Source organism: Lissotriton vulgaris, chromosome 5 (genome assembly GCF_964263255.1).
Source record: "Lissotriton vulgaris chromosome 5, aLisVul1.2, whole genome shotgun sequence".
NCBI classification, from domain to species: Eukaryota; Metazoa; Chordata; class Amphibia; order Caudata; family Salamandridae; genus Lissotriton; species Lissotriton vulgaris.
In genome coordinates, this window is record NC_141693.1 from 2,023,894,151 (window position 1) to 2,023,912,062 (window position 17,912).

Genomic DNA, 17,912 nt, shown 5'->3' on the forward strand with positions numbered 1-17,912 from the left:
GCGTCCTCCAGCCTCCTCCAGCGTCCTCCTGCGTCCTCCTGCATCCTCCAGCGTCCTCCTGCGTCCTCCAGCGTCCTCCAGCCTCCTCCAACCTCCTCCAGCGTCCTCCAACCTCCTCCAGCTTCCTCCAGCCTCCTCCAGCGTCCTCCAGCCTCCTCCAGCGTCCTCCTGCATCCTTTAGCGTCCTCCAGCGCCCTCCAGCTTCCTCCAGAGCCCTCCAGCCTCCTCCAGCGTCCTCCAGCTTCCTCCAGCGCCCTCCAGCCTCCTCCAGCGTCCTCCAGCCTTCTCCAGCTTCTTCCAGCGTCCTATCTTCCTCCAGCCTCCTCCAGCGTCCTCCTGCGTCCTCCAGCTTCCTCCAGCGTCCTCCAGCGTCCTATCTTCCTCCAGCGCCCTCCAGCCTCCTCCAGCGTCCTCCAGCCTCCTCCAGCGTCCTCCAGCCTCCTCCAGGGTCCTATCTTCCTCCAGCCTCCTCCAGCCTCCTACAGCCTCCTCCAGCTTCCTCCAGCGCCCTCCAGCATCCTCCAGCGCCCTCCAGCATCCTCCAGCGTCCTCCAGCTTCCTCCAGCCTCCTCTAGCGCCCTCCAGCCTCCTCCAGCCTCCTCCAGCGTCCTCCAGCTTCCTCCAACCTCCTCCAGCTTCCTCCAGCGCCCTCCAGCCTCCTCCAGCCTCCTCCAACCTCCTCCAACCTCCTCCAGCTTCCTCCAGCCTCCTCCAGCGCCCTCCAGCCTCCTCCAGCGCCCTCCAGCGCCCTCCAGTGCCCTACAGCATCCCCCAGCGTCCTCCAGCGTCCCCCAGCGTCCTCCAGCGCCCTCCAGCGTCCTCCAGTGCCCTCCAGCTTCCCCCGGCCTCCTCCAGCTTCCCCCAGCGTCCTCCAGCGCCCTCCAGTGCCCTCCAGCCTCCTCCAGCGTCCTCCAGCGTCCTCCAGCCTCCCCCAGCGTCCTCCAGCGCCCTACAGCCTCCTCCAGCTTCCTCCAGCGTCCTCCAGCCTCCTCCATCGTCCTCCAGCCTCCTCCAGCCTCCTCCAGCCTCCTCCAGCGTCCTCCAACCTCCTCCAGCTTCCTCCAGCGCCCTCCAGCCTCCTCCAGCGTCCTCCAGCTTCCTCCAGCGCCCTCCAGCCTCCTCCAGCGTCCTCCAACCTCCTCCAGCTTCCTCCAGCGTCCTATCTTCCTCCAGCGCCCTCCAGCCTCCTCCAGCGTCCTCCTGCGTCCTCCAGCGTCCTATCTTCCTCCAGCGTCCTCCAGTCTCCTCCAGCGTCCTCCAACCTCCTCCAGCCTCCTCCAGCGTCCCCAGCGTCCTCCAGCGTCCTCCAGCTTCCTCAAGCGCCCTCCAGCCTCCTCCAGCGCCCTCCAGCCTCCTCCAGCGTCCTCCAGCGCCCTCCAGCCTCCTCCAGCGCCCTCCAGCCTCCTCCAGCTTTCTCCAGCCTCCTCCAGCGTCCTCCAACCTCCTCCAGCTTCCTCCAACCTCCTCCAGCACCCTCCAGCGCCCTCCAGCCTCCTCCAACGCCCTCCAGCCTCCTCCAGCTTCCTCCAGCCTCCTCCAGCCTCCCCCAGCGTCCCCCAACCTCCTCCAGCGCCCTCCAGCCTCCTCCAACCTTCTCCAGCTTCCTCCAGCGTCCTCCAGCCCCCTCCAGCCTCCTCCAGCGTCCTCCAGGGTCCTCCAGCGTCCTCCAGCCTCCTCCAGCGCCATCCAGCGTCCTCCAGCCTCCTCCAGCGTCCTCCAGCCTTCTCCAGAGTTCTCCTGCATCCTCTTAGAGTTTATCTTATTACTGAAATAAGCCCCTGAATGCCCAGCTGAGGATACCCTCTTGTCTTTACAGCGATGTTACAATCCATGTTTACTTCAGTTCTGTCACATCGTAAACTAAGTGATTTTCAGCCTGACACGCTATGAGAGCCGCGAGCTACAGCAGTGGTTTATAATGACATAATATATGGAATCTTGCAATAAATTCTTAAAACAAGCCTTTGTTTTCTTACTACCATCTGCTTTTAGGTCGAGCCCGGGCAGCTCATGCGATGCTCTGCGAGGCATGCTTTATTGTAGTATGTACTTGAAGCCCCTCCCACACTCAGCCCATATTTGTCATTGTCCTTCGTAAATGCTGGCTTCGGATTCCTTAATAGGCTTGTTAGTCCCTCCTTTGTACCGCCTTGTCTTCATTTGTAACCTCCCACGAGGACTGGCCCTTTTACTTCTGTTGTTACACTGTATGTCTTATTTACTCTGTAAGCACTATTTTCTTTAATGGTTTCTCCTACTGCAGGCACTACATGCTTTTCTGCAACATTCAGCACGCCATACGCACTTTCGATTTCCAAGCAGCCTGGGACAATGGCGGCCGCTGCTTTGAAATGAAATGGCGATACCACAGGGGATGATGGACGGAGCGTTGAAGCAAATCAAACACTCACCCCCAGTCAACTGATCTGGGTTTAATCCATCACCATTCTTTAGCCCACTCAGCCACCCCAGTTCAGACATGACCATATGCAAATCAGTCTGACCCTGTGCCTCATGGGAACAGTCCAGCCCGAACTGCCAAGCCATGTCTTCCCTGGACCGGAATCAAGCATCCTAGGACCGGTTTCTGGCTAATCAGCCGTCATCAACTCGGAGCGATACCAAAGGGGATGATAGATGGATTAAACATCCCCTTTAGTATCGCTTTGAAATTAAATAGGTCTCGCATTTACAAGAGTTTGAGCTATTGGCATTGTAAATGACAATGCCTTTTATTTATGTGTTAATTATTAAAACAGATCAATTAAAGGCATTGTCATTTACAATGCCAAGCTTTAAACTCTCTGCACCCGTGATAGAAGCGGGACAATTGACCAAAATGCATAACTTGACCCAGAATCATGATATTGAACTGTTAACTAAGTCTTGACATCAATCCTCTGACAATATTGGCTACTAATTGCATTGATTTCCGATGAACTGCTGACTTCTGAGGCAAAGGATTCCACGCTCCTCAAAAGTCTGTAAATATTAGTTGTGCAGCAAAGCATACTTACAGCATACTTCGACGGATGTTTGTTACTGTTTGTCTGCTTTCATGTTTTGTTATCTTCTCCAAACTTTAGAGGTGTAGATTCAAGCGCGAGTCGCTCAGATACTCCACGGTCTGGTATGTGCTATATGAAACCTCAATAAATAAACAAATCGCCCCTTCGCTGTTGTCCTGCCCTGTACCCCTCAAACACAAGCTGGACATGAGGTGCTCTGTAGTCAGTTGGTACCCTCACAGGGTACTGCCCAGTACGACTGGTGTCACATGGGCACAACACAGATGCGCTCCAACTAATGACCAAGTAACTACCGTAGGTCACTTGACTCCCTAAAGGGAGGAGGAGTGAGTAGTCGAGGCTTGCTCAGGGAGGTAGGGTGGGGGTTAGATACTTGCAGACACTATTACACCCCCAGAAACACTCTTTGACCAGTAACTGCTTTGTCTTTTCCTAAGAAAAACACTTCTGATTATAGGCAGGTGAATTGTACAGGTAAAACTTAGAAGCCCAAAGAAATCTCGAGGGGCTTGCACACATGGGAACAAGCTAGTTATTTATTTATTTATTTATTTATTTATTTATTTATTTATTTATGTGTTTTATAGAGCGCAAACTTGACCTGTGAGGGTATCAGAGCGCTGTACAAGGTTTACAGAAGAGAACAAACAAAAAGGCATATATGTGCAGCAGTATACATAAAAATAAATATATTGGAGCGGGCAGTGGTGCTGGAACCATGGGGAGTACAGGAAACACAAGTGGATGGTTACGTTAACAGTTAGAGAATGTAAAAACCCCAACGAATCTTGGTGGTGTGAAAAGGTGAACTGCGACAAAGGCGGTAGTCTTAGAATACTCAAGCACAACTGAAGTGGTCGACGGCGGAGCTTATATGAGGAATTTACCCATGAGGAAAGTTTTGACCTCCTTTTTGAAGCGTGCCAAAGAAGGGATTCTTCTAATGGCAGGTGGGAGAGAGTTCCAAATTCTTGGTGCGGCCCCAGAGAAAGCCCGATTGTAGGTTTTTTCTTCCGGGAAACGGGCAGGTTGGAGCAAGAGGATCTGGAGGACCGAGAGTTCCTGTTTCTTCCAGATACCACTAGTTTCTGTGCCAGATAAGCAGGGGAGTTTGTGCATAGAGCCTTGTGTGTGATGCATGCCAGCATCAGCTGTATTCTGGCCTCGAGGGGGAGCCAGTTCAAGGCTTTCAGATGTGGGTAAATATGGTCACAATTCCTGGTGCCAGTAAGTAGTCTAGCGGCGGCGTTGAGGCAGGCTTTTAAGGGTGCCAGGGAGAGCTTGGGTAAACCGGAGGGAGGGTGGAACAGCCATATTCTAGCCTAGAGATGATTAGTGCTTATACTGCCATTTTTAGGTCAGGCGCGTCAATGGTTTCAGCATCCTTCGGTAGCTCAGATGGAACCTGGCTGATTTGGCCATCGAGTTAATGCGGTCCGGCATGTTCAGGTTGCTGTCGAGGATTATACCCAGGGATTTGGCCGAGTCCACGATGGTCGGCGGACAGTTTAGGGCTGTGATGGCCATGATCCATGTCTGAATCTCTGGGTTGGCTTTTGTAAGGGAGATTAGGAGGAATTCAGTTTTCTTTGCGTTGAGTTGGAGTTGGTTAGAGGCGAGCCATTGGACGGTCAGTTTCAGGGTCTCATCCAGGGAGAGGATCTCCTCGAGCGAAGAGATTTGAATGTATAGTTGGGTGTCGTTCGTGTACATGTGGTAGGAGATGTTAGTGGTGCGAAGAACTTCGGTGAGCAGCTCTAGGTAAAGATTAAAGAGGGTGGGGGAAAGAGTTGAGCCTTGAGGGACTCCAACCGTGACTGGGGTGGGAGCTGATAGTTTGCCGTTAATTAAGAATCTCTGTGAACGGTTGTGGAGGAAGGACCTAAACCATTCTAAAACAGAGCCATCCAAACCCACCCTAAGTTTGAGGCGTTCAAGTAGATTTTCATGGTTGACCGTGTCGAAGGCCAAGGAAAGATCTCGGAGGGTAAGAAGGCAGGTTTTTCCTTGGTCTAGAGCTTGGAGGGCATCCCCCAGTCTGAATCCAGATTGGAAGTTATCAATTAGGTGGAAGTTATTGATGTGTTGACTTAGTTGCTGTTGAACACACTTCTCTAACACTTTGGCTAATAGAGGAATGTTGGAGATGGGTCTGAAGTTGTCAGGGGAGGCAGGATCCAGTGATGGTTTTTTTTAGAATAGGGAGGACTTGGCTGGTGTTCAGAGCACAGGAATCGATCCTTGCTGGAGAGAGGCGTTGATAATTGCAGTCCAGCTAGGGACAATGGATTGGGAGGCGGCAGCGAGGCAGTTGGATGGTAGAGGGTCATTAAAGTGGTTATTCGGGTTTAAGGTGGATAGGATTTTAGCGACAGAGTCTTCGTCATAGTATTTGAAATCGGTCCAACGTGCTTGGTTTTTAAGAGAGGCCAGAGGGAGTGGCGTGGAAATGGGGGGATGGCAGGAAGGGGTTGAGAAGATGTAGCAGTACTGAGTTCATTTCTTAAAGCAGTGATTTTATCAGCGAAGGAGGATAATTCCTCAGATGATATTCGAGACTTGGGAGCTTCTTTCTGGGTTTTAGCCAGTTTATTTGATTGGTGTTTGACCAGTTCAAAGAGCTTGTGGCGTATATTCGTGGCATTCCCCAGTTCCGATCTGAAGTACTCTTTCTTTGAATTGGGGATGTTCTTGTTATCGGAGTTTCTTGCCTGGCGGAGAAGTTTTAGATGCACAGCAGAGGGGTGCTGCCTCCAAGTTCTTTCAGATTGCCGGAGGGATCTCCTCTCCATGTTGAGGGATCCAGAGTAAAAGGGGTTTCTGTCTTTGATTTGTATTCGTTTTAGTTTTAGTGGGGCAAGGTCATCCAGAATGTGCAATATAGTCGCTGAGTAATGATCGTTGAGGTCACTGGCTGTATTTATATGCGGGGGGAGGTCAGATTTGCAGCGAGCCTCCAGTTTCATGTGGTCGAGGTTCTTGGTGTCTCTGATCCAGCGTTTCGTAATCACCGGTCGTGCTGCCTTTGTCTTGTGGGTCCCAGGTAAAATGAAGGCAATGGCGTGGTGGTCAGACCAGTCACATGGGTCAATGGAGATAAGCTGAATTGAAGATTCCTTGGCGATGATCCAGTCCAGGGTGGCCCCTTTTGAGTGAGCTGGCAGAGAGCAAACTTGAGTCAGGGCTTGATCGGTTAGGAAATCTTTGATGGCGTTGACGTGGGGATCCTTAGGCAGACCCTCCAGGATATCGCGATTTCGCAATTTGCAAAAAAAATCACGAAATCAGCAGTTTTGTAAAAATGCGCGATTTTTACAAAACTGCTTGCAAAATCCAGCACTTTCTATTGGCTCCGTGGCTCTTATCACCACGGAGCCAATAGAAAGGGGTCAGGTCAAAGGGTCTCTCTCATCCCGTGCGCCCTGCATTACCCCCCTCACCTGTGCGGCCTCCTCACCTACTCCTGTCCTGCTGCTCCTGCCTGCTGCTGCCTCCCTCCCAGGATATTGCATCGCGGCTCTCCTCTCGTCGACTCTCCTCTCGTCTGGCTCTCGTCGGGTCTCGGGTCTCGGGTAAGCAGGGTCAAGTTCAAGTCAAAGGGGATAAAGTAGTAATAGTTCTCCATTGCAGAAGAGTTTTTGTGTCCGCTTCAGTAGTAAGTGTGTAGTAACTGTGGGGGCCCGCCGTACATGGGGCACGCGGTGGGCCCCGGGGGCATATTTAAAAAAAAGATGGTTTGGCCTCGGGTCCCGCCACGTGGCCGGTGTGCGGCGGGCCCGGGGCCACATTCTGTGGGGGCCCGCCGCACATGGGGCACGCGGCGGGCCCCGGGGGGCATATTTTGAAAAAGCTGGTTTGGCCTCGGGTACCGCTGCGTGCCCGGTGTGCGGCGGGCCCGGGGCCACATTCTGTGGGGGCCCGCCACACATGGGGCACGCGGCGGGCCCCGGGGGGGCCACATTGCATTCCTTGGGGCCCAAAGTCCATTTTTCTTTCTTTCCGGTGCTTTTTGTCACAGGGTTGCCCACAGATTAATTGATATTTTAGCTGTGCAGGTTTTATCAGCATTATTTCTCTACCACTTTCAACTGTAGATGTTAGGTGGATTGATTTTGAAGCACTTGACTTGTATTTACCACATCTTGAAATGTGCTGCATGATCTTGGTATGTTTTCTCTAATTTGTGCAGGTTTTGCAATGTACTCTGGCTGTGCATTCGTTTCTACTGACTACAAACTTAAATTGATTTGATATATATATTTCAATTGCTGTCCAAAATATCTGGGGCATGCAGTGAAAGGTGCCATGGGAGGCTATCTATAGAAATTGGTGAAAATCTGGCAGTAGCTGTGACTTGATATTCTAAGTCCTGCATAAGAAATTGTATTGTAAACTGATGGGCAAGCTGTGCCAAAATTATTGTTCTGAATTTGGAACTTATGTACAGAATCTTGACCCTTTGTCATGAATTTTTACTTGCACTGTACTGAATTTTTGTCCTGAATCTTGACGCTTTGGAGCACCTGGTGAGTTTCCTAACTCTTTATTTTGGTTCTTTTGCAGAGCATCACAGGGAAGAATCTTCTGTTGCAAGAGCCAATTGGGCCAGCTGCCGCAGCGCACTGGTAAGTTTGGGGTTCTGGGCACCTGTGGGGAATTTCATAATTGTTTGTTTTGGTTTTGGGCAATTGTTGTGTTCTCTGTGGGGAAAGGAACTGCAGTTTCAAGAGCCATTGGGCCAGCTGCCGCAGCGCACTGGTAAGTTTGGGGTTCTGGGCACCTGTGGGGAATTTCATAATTGTTTGTTTTGGTTTTGGGCAATTGTTGTGTTCTCTGTGGGGAAAGGAACTGCAGTTTCAAGAGCCATTGGGCCAGCTGCCGCAGCGCACTGGTAAGTTTGGGGTTCTGGGCACCTGTGGGGAATTTCATAATTGTTTGTTTTGGTTTTGGGCAATTCTTTCACTTTCTCTGCACGTGGCTGACCGGGCACGTTTTGGTCCAATTTGTCTGTCTGTTTGCTCAACGCCGTTCGGGGACTGGCATTTACCATTGCAGTTATGGCCCAACAAGTTTGTCACTTTACTTGTGCTACAGGGTTGCATGCATTTCTTATCATTGAGCACCAGCGCTTTCTGAACTTCCCATTCAACAATTGCCTTTCCCCCTTTGAGATGCATTTAATAATACCAACTATCTTTGTAGGTGAGTTAACTGACTGCGCCACAACAGCGAGATCTTCTGTATTCCAAGGGAGCAACAAGCCACCACAACAAAAGCAGGATGGAGAAGTTTCTGCAGCCTGAAAAGGGTGTGAAGCACCGATCACATCTGCCCACCCAGATAACCGCAGCAGATCGGGCCAGAGACTACAGCACCGTGATGCACGTTGACGTTTGGGTGCTGTTTTGCAGTGTGTGCAATGTGGCGTTGGACCACATCCGGAAACACACTGGGGATATGCAGGTGCGGTCCCAAAAACACTTGAAGTGCTGTTCAGATGATCCTGACCTTCAATCCTCGCCAAAACGTGCACGCCAGATGACTGTGAACTCGTTATTCACAAAGATTACTGCTGCCGGTGCCGCAAACCATGAAATGATAAGTGAGTTGGTTAACGTCTGCACCGCTCTGAACATTCCGCTGAGCAAAACCGACCACCCTGTGTTGCGCAAGTTCCTACACGAGCGAGTACGGAATGGTGGAGCGATACCTGGGAGTCATCAGCTGCAAGAACGTTATCTCCCAGAGAGATATATAAGTGCCAAGAACGAGCTGAAAGAGCTATTGAAAGATCAGAAGATCAGTGTCATCTTTGATGAAACACCAGATGTTGAAGGGCGGTGTGTTTTGAATGTGCTAGTTGCAGTAGTCTCTCTGCAGGGTGCCCGTCAGATCCATACCCACCTGGTGGACACAGTCTTCCTATCACAGTGCAACCATGGGACTGTAGCGCAAGCTGTTGTAAAGGTGCTCACAGAGTACAGCATAGACTTCCAGAACGTTATTTCCTTTAGCACTGACAACGCGGCATACATGCTCAAGGCCTACAACACGGTGTTGAGGAATCTGTATACAAACTCCATACACATCACCTGCTTGGCACACATAATGAATCTTGTTGGAGAGTCATTTAGGAAGCCTTTTGTGGAGCTAAATGCTTTCCTTCTGTACTTCTCCCGCATTTTTTACATGGCCGGTAGCAGAAAGAGAAGGTACCTGCACCATCTTGCTGAGAACCATGGGATAAAAACACGGGTGGCACCTGACCCTTGCAGTACCCGCTGGAATTCTTGGTTTGCAGCTGTCCAGTACCACTGCAAGCACTTCGAGGCCTATGCTGGGTGTTTTGAGTCCGAGATGCAACTCAGCAAGTCGCCCCCAGATTCCCTTGAAAATCTACAGAAGATTTTGCACAGCGACCAAAGGGAGTGCATTAAAGTCCAATTAGACATTGTGGCAGAAAAATGCCAAAGCATTTTAAACCTGATGGAGTTATTCCAGAGTCAGACACCAGTGACCATGAAGGTATATGATTATTTGGAGGACCTCCACATGAACCTAACCAACAATTCAGTCCTCACTGTGGAGTCACTACAGCCCTTTCTACAGACCACTGCAGGGGCAAAATTAAGTCTGGCACAGAAAAAAAGGATAACCGCCCAGCTTAATGACGCTTTTGAACATCACTGGAAAAGGTGGGCAAATACATGGGGGAGTCCCAGCCAGGCATACAAGTCTTGAAGCAGGTTCACCTTATCAATCCTGCGCGACTCTGCATCCTGCCCAATGAGAAGGGTGCCTATTCAGCCATCCCTGGTTTGAGCGAAGTTCCCGATCAGGAGCTTCGCCTCTACTTTGAAAATGTAGGCCCAGAAGCAGTGCAGGCATCTGTTTCTGGAGTAATTGACACGGACCTCTTCTGGCGTGGGCTGGCTGACCGCATTCCAGCTCTTTCCCAACTTGCAGCTGTGTACAAGGACTGTGTGACCAGTTCTGCAGATGCTGAAAGGAGCAACAGCATCTACAAAATTATTCTCTCATCCAGACGACGGTCCCTTTCAGAGCAATTGATCCGGGCATTATTGTTTTTACATTATAACCAGCAGCACAATACTGGTGTAGATTTGGAGTGCTCTGAAGAACTGAACGTACATGGTCAAGATTAACATGCCTTTTAACCAAAACAAATGGGCTGAATTGTAAATAAACAAAATGTACATAGCTCCATGTTGTTAAATAACTCAAACAATAAGATATCTGTGTTTGTTGTAAAAAAAAAAAAAAAATGCCGCTAAATGCCGCTAAATTTCCATCTCTGTGCCGCTAAATTTTCATTTTTGTGCCGCTAAATTTGCCAATCAATGCCGCTATATCCTGGGGGTCTGAAGTTCCAGTGCAGGTTGAGATCGCCGAAGAAAACCTCTTTAGCATTGGAGGAAATCTTAGTTGTGATGATTTCCAAGAGGTGATCAGTGAAAGAGTCATTCGAACCTGGGGGGTGGTAAAAGATGTGCAAATTGCACAGATACAATGAGTTGCTGCAAATGGAACGGGCGAGGTATTCGCAGGAGTCAGTGGTGTCCGCCGTGAGTTCCGTGACAAGGAGGCTGGTGCGGTAGATGCAGGCGATGCCTCCTCCTTTCCTGCTGGATTGCCTGTTGAGTCTAGCAATATTGTAGTTGGGAGGGACTAATAGATCTAGACAGGGAGAAGAGTATTCGTTGAGCCATGCTTCCGGTAGCATTGCTAGATCTAAGTTTTTGTTCAGGATAAGATCAGCAATGTCAGCGGCGTGCTTAACTGCCGATCAGCAGTTGATTAAGAGACCAGATGGGGGGGGGGGAGGGTCTGGGGGAGTGTCAAGGGTCTGGGAGGACAGGAGTACAGGCGCAAGGTTGCTTTTAACCACACTTCTGTTACGGCGGGTAGCTGGCCTGTTGTGGGTTGATGGTGACCGTGCTGATGGTATGCTCGGGACTCGCATCACGTGGACATGGGATGATTTGGGCAGAGTTGTGGTCTTGGAGGATGGCTAGGATTTCGTTTTCCGTGAGGTTTTGCAGAGTTGAGGTGACCGTTGCAGAGTTGTAAGAGAGGGCAAGAGCTTGGGAATCCTCCTCTGAAAGGTGGCAAGATTGTTTGCACGGGCGAAGATGTCTCAAGGGTAGCGGTAGAGGGTGCTTGGGAGGCACTGTGAGCAGTGGGGGGGTGGATATCAGCGGGGGCTTGAGGTTAGCAAGGGAGAGTTCAGCAAGGTGAAGGACATTCATAAGTTCCAGAATGGAGATATGGATGCTCTTGGTTATTTTAGCCGCTCTGGAGTGTAGGGTTTCGAGATCAGTATAAGCAGGAGGTGCTAGGGGGTGGGGGGGGGGGGGGAGGCAGAGGTTCAGGAGCAGTACAGGCGGCATGGTTGGGTAGAAGGGGAGAAGGGTTGGCTCGAGCTGAAACGCGGGAAATTGAAGGCATATCACACTCACGGCTCGGGTGGATGGCTGGCAGGTAGGTGGTCAGGGGACTAGGGGGGACTCTGTTGGAGGTGCCAGGGGACGTGCTATAAAGGTTAGGGTGATCAGTGATAGGAATCTTTAGAGGGCTAGCTCTGTCTGAATCTGAGGTCTTTGGGAGCGTACTAGTCTCACAGTGTGGGGTGCTAGGTGGGCGGAGATCATAGGTGTTGGGGAGATTATGTAGCCAGGGTCAGGCGACGTGCTGGGGGGGATTGGATGAACTGTGACAGAAGCTCTTGGAGATGGGGTATGTGGGTGGCTAGGCACGTTAGGCTGGCGGGACGGCGTGTCATTGGTGCGGGTGTTAGTTACTCTGTCAGTGTCGTGCACATGATTTCTGAGGAGGGTGAAAAGGTCTGTGAATTTATTGAGGCTATTTGTTGAGGCTTGGATTAGAACAATGCCGTTTTTGTAGAGGGTGATAGTAAGGTGGGCTCGCAGGGTGGAGTAGGGCGCTATTGTGAGCTTAGTGCCGTATGGAATCTTCCTGGTAGAGCGAACATTGAGAAGGTGCGCAAAGGATTTGCGCCAGGAGGTAATTCTTCTGGAGTAGAAGATAAGGCCATTAATGACTGTGCCGATGTCCGCGCTGTAATGCAAGTCGGATATCAACGTCTCGGGGTGTCTTTTTAGGGTGGAATGCTTGAATGATTTAGCAGCGGTTTTGGAGTGGTTGGGGGGGTAGGTTAGAGTATAAGAGTTATCCCCAGTCATGTTCAGCCAAGTACCTGACATGATTGATTAGGCTAGAGCACTATAGGATTACGAGAGACCAAAGGGATAAGTAGGCAGCAGAGGGGATGGGTCTCCCGATACCAAGGTGTCCAGGGACAGTAGAGACTGAGGTTAGTCACTCAGGTGTGATACTCCACAATAACAAAGGCGGGACAGCATCTCAGGCACAATTCAGTGCTTCAAATGAATGTGAAATGTAGAAGTCTTCGAGGAACCCAATGTTAAAGAAAGTCTTAGAGTCTGCAACAAAAGTTCAAACTGTCACTCACCACAGACCAGTAGACGAGAAATAAGTTGTAGACCATGTAACATTGTGGTGTCGCTAACTAAGAGTCAGGTGGGGCTTCAATGAAAACAATAGAATGTTTTCTCTACCCATAGGTAAAAATGAATATCTACATGTCTTGAGTCAAATCCAAGTATATAGGTGACACGTAGACATACACGCATAAACACATTACAATTACACTTTATATACAAGATGCATACCCTCCTATATATTCACACCTGTATGTACATACATGTAATATTTACATGGTGACACATGTACATATGTGTTGTGCATAAATATACTTAGACTGTGTAATAATTCTTTTTTTCTTTTTGTTACCTAACTCATTCTATTCTGTGGTTCTTATAAAGCTCATAGCTACCTGGGAGCCTCTCAGCGCTAGACTCCTCCTCATACTGCCTGCTGCCAACAAGGAATGTCAAGCCAAGTTTTCACAACCTTATGAAAGACCAGCTTTTGGAAAGCTGGCGTAGTACCAGAGGGAGAGAAGTCCAGAGTTTAGAGGCCTGATGGGGGAAAGACTCCCCTCCCCGGCGAGATCCTCTAATTCTGGGGACCTGCAGCAGATGGGCAGAGCAGGATCCTTTTCACCTTCCAGGATTGTACGGGCTAGCTCGCGATCTTAACAGAGTGGGACCTCTCTTATGACCAAACCTGTGCAAAATGCCTTAAACTGAACGCGTTGATCCACTGGGAGCCGGTGGAGATCATTCAGTGCCTGGGACGATTCATTAGAAGTCAAGCCCCGGCTGCGTTCTGAATAGTCTGAAGCCTTTTTATGACATAGGAGGCGAGCCGAGATAGAGAGCATTACCGCAGTCCAAGCGAGAGATGTCAAGAGCCTGGACAATGAGTTCTGGCTTCAAAAGGTAACAGATTAAGGACCTTTCTTAGAAGTCTAAGAACGTCAAAGCAGCTGGCTGCTAATTTGTAATTTTGGTGCTCTGTGGTCAGACTGTAGTCCAGCCGCACTCCCAGACCCTATATCACCTCTTTAAGACCTTCCAGGCAGCCAGGCAAGGGAGTTGGGACACTCTTACTGAAATGATGGCCCAGTACCATGACCTCTGTCTTATCCTCATTGACCTTCTATCCATCTGGCCACTTCCAGAAGACAGGGGGCCAGATTAAGGAGGTTAGAGCTGGAATCGGGGGAGGTGGAAATCACCCGCTGGGTGTCATCTGCATAAGAAACCAGAGACAACCCAAAAGAATGGACAATTTCAGCCCAGGGGAGCACATAAAGGTTGAAAAGAGTTGGGATCAAAGAGGAGCCCAGTGGCCCCCCACAGTTCAATGAGAGGCTCTCAGAGCAACAGGAATGGTCAAGCACGTGGAAAGATCTATTCTTCAATAAATAAATACATTCTTATAAAAGAAAGAAGAATCCCAGGTACATAGCAAGAAGTATAGAGACAACGTCATCTATACATATATATAGTTATATGTTGGATTATATATGCATATACTGGGGGGAAAAACAAAGGTTAGGGTGACATTATAGTTAGGTTCACGTTTTATCCCCAAAAAACATAGAAATTCAGCAGTTATAGAAATACTTATAGATCTACTTTTATTAAGAAACTGATACTCGTGGCCTAAAGTTACTTAACCGCACAAGCTATAGTTTCTTCATATAATTATAAGTATAACTGCTGAACTATAACGTCCCAGTAACCTTTGTTTTTATTTTCCGTAAAGTAGTATATAATTGGATCTGTGGATGATCGCTAACACTCTCCAAGATGGCTCATTCTGTACAGTACCTCTCGCTGACACTCTCCAAGATGGATCATTCTGAAAAGTAACTCTCACTGACACTCTCCAAGACGGCTCATTCTGTACAGTACCTCTTGCTGACACTCTCCAAGATGGATCATTCTGTTCAGTACCTCTCGCTGACACTCTCCAAGATGGATCATTCTGTACAGTACCTCTCGCTGACACTCTCCAAGATGGATCATTCTGTTCAGTACCTCTCGCTGACACTCTCCAAGATGGATCATTCTGTACAGTACCTCTCGCTGACACTCTCCACGATGGATCATTCTGTACAGTACCTCTCACTGACACTCTCCAAGACGGCTCATTCTGTACAGTACCTCTCGCTGACACTCTCCAAGATGGATCATTCTGTACAGTACCTCTCGCTGACACTCTCCACGATGGATCATTCTGTACAGTACCTCTCGCTGACCTTCTCCAAGACGGCTCATTCTGTACAGTACCTCTCGCTGACACTTTCCAAGACGGATCATTCTGTACAGTACCTCTCGCTGACACTCTCCAAGATGGATCATTCTGTTCAGTACCTCTCGCTGACACTCTCCAAGATGGATCATTCTGTACAGTACCTCTCACTGACACTCTCCAAGACGGCTCATTCTGTACAGTACCTCTCGCTGACACTCTCCACGATGGCTCATTCTGTACAGTACCTCTCGCTGACACTCTCCAAGATGGATCATTCTGAAAAGTAACTCTCACTGACACTCTCCAAGACGGCTCATTCTGTACAGTACCTCTTGCTGACACTCTCCAAGATGGATCATTCTGTTCAGTACCTCTCGCTGACACTCTCCAAGATGGATCATTCTGTACAGTACCTCTCGCTGACACTCTCCAAGATGGCTCATTCTGTACAGTACCTCTCACTGACACTCTCCAAGACGGCTCATTCTGTACAGTACCTCTTGCTGACACTCTCCAAGATGGATCATTCTGTTCAGTACCTCTCGCTGACACTCTCCAAGATGGATCATTCTGTACAGTACCTCTCGCTGACACTCTCCAAGATGGATCATTCTGAAAAGTAACTCTCACTGACACTCTCCAAGACGGCTCATTCTGTACAGTACCTCTTGCTGACACTCTCCAAGATGGATCATTCTGTTCAGTACCTCTCGCTGACACTCTCCAAGATGGATCATTCTGTACAGTACCTCTCGCTGACACTCTCCAAGATGGATCATTCTGTTCAGTACCTCTCGCTGACACTCTCCAAGATGGATCATTCTGTACAGTACCTCTCGCTGACACTCTCCACGATGGATCATTCTGTACAGTACCTCTCACTGACACTCTCCAAGACGGCTCATTCTGTACAGTACCTCTCGCTGACACTCTCCAAGATGGATCATTCTGTACAGTACCTCTCGCTGACACTCTCCACGATGGATCATTCTGTACAGTACCTCTCGCTGACCTTCTCCAAGACGGCTCATTCTGTACAGTACCTCTCGCTGACACTTTCCAAGACGGATCATTCTGTACAGTACCTCTCGCTGACACTCTCCAAGATGGATCATTCTGTTCAGTACCTCTCGCTGACACTCTCCAAGATGGATCATTCTGTACAGTACCTCTCACTGACACTCTCCAAGACGGCTCATTCTGTACAGTACCTCTCGCTGACACTCTCCACGATGGCTCATTCTGTACAGTACCTCTCGCTGACACTCTCCAAGATGGATCATTCTGAAAAGTAACTCTCACTGACACTCTCCAAGACGGCTCATTCTGTACAGTACCTCTTGCTGACACTCTCCAAGATGGATCATTCTGTTCAGTACCTCTCGCTGACACTCTCCAAGATGGATCATTCTGTACAGTACCTCTCGCTGACACTCTCCAAGATGGCTCATTCTGTACAGTACCTCTCACTGACACTCTCCAAGACGGCTCATTCTGTACAGTACCTCTTGCTGACACTCTCCAAGATGGATCATTCTGTTCAGTACCTCTCGCTGACACTCTCCAAGATGGATCATTCTGTACAGTACCTCTCGCTGACACTCTCCAAGATGGATCATTCTGTTCAGTACCTCTCGCTGACACTCTCCAAGATGGATCATTCTGTACAGTACCTCTCACTGACACTCTCCAAGATGGAACATTCTGTACAGTACCTCTCGCTGACACTCTCCAAGACGGCTCATTCTGTACAGTACCTCTCCCTGACACTCTCCAAGATGGATCATTCTGTACAGTACCTCTCACTGACACTCTCCACGATGGATCATTCTGTACAGTACCTCTCGCTGACACTCTTCCAAGATGGCTCATTCTGTACAGTACCTCTCGCTGACATTCTCCCAGATGGCTAATTCTGTACAGTACCTCTCGCTGACACTCTCCAAGATGGATCATTCTCTACAGTACCTCTCGCTGACACTCTCCAAGACGGATCATTCTGTACAGTACCTCTCGCTGACCCTCTCCAAGACGGCTCATTTTGTACAGTACCTCTCGCTGACACTCTCCAAGATGGATCATTCTGTACAGTACCTCTCGCTGACACTCTCCAAGACGGATCATTCTGTAGAGTACCTCTCGCTGACCTTCTCCAAGACGGCTCATTCTGTACAGTACCTCTCGCTGACACTTTCCAAGACGGATCATTCTGTACAGTACCTCTCGCTGACACTCTCCTAGATAGATCATTCTGTACAGTACCTCTCGCTGACACTCTCCAAGATGGATCATTCTGTACAGTACCTCTCGCTGACACTCTCCTAGATGGATCATTCTGTAAAGTACCTCTCGCTGACACTCTCCTAGACGGATCATTCTGTATAGTACCTCTCGCTGACACTCTCCAAGACAGATCATTCTGTACAGTACCTCTAGCTGACACTCTCCTAGATAGATCATTCTGTACAGTACCTCTCGCTGACACTCTCCACGATGGCTCATTCTGTACAGTACCTCTCGCTGACGCTCTCCTAGATGGATCATTCTGTAAAGTACCTCTCGCTGACACTCTCCTAGACGGATCATTCTGTACAGTACCTCTCGCTGACACTCTCCTAGACGGATCATTCTGTACAGTACCTCTCGCTGACACTCTCCTAAACGGATCATTCTGTACAGTACCTCTCGTTGACACTCTCCTAGATGGATCATTCAGTACATTACCTCTCACTGACACTCTCCTAGACGGATCCTTCTGTACAGTACCTCTCGCTGACACTCTCCACGATGGCTCATTCTGTACAGTACCTCTCGCTGACACTCTCCTAGATGGATCATTCTGTACAGTACCTCTTGCTGACACTCTCCTAGACGGATCATTCTGTTCAGTACCTCTCGCTGACACTCTCCAAGATGGATCATTCTGTACAGTACCTCTCGCTGACATTCTCCCAGATGGCTAATTCTGTACAGTACCTCTCGCTGGCACTCTCCAAGATGGCTCATTCTGTACAGTACCTCTTGCTGACACTCTCCAAGATGGATCATTCTGTTCAGTACCTCTCGCTGACACTCTCCAAGATGGATCATTCTGTACAGTACCTCTCGCTGACACTCTCCAAGACGGCTCATTCTGTACAGTACCTCTCGCTG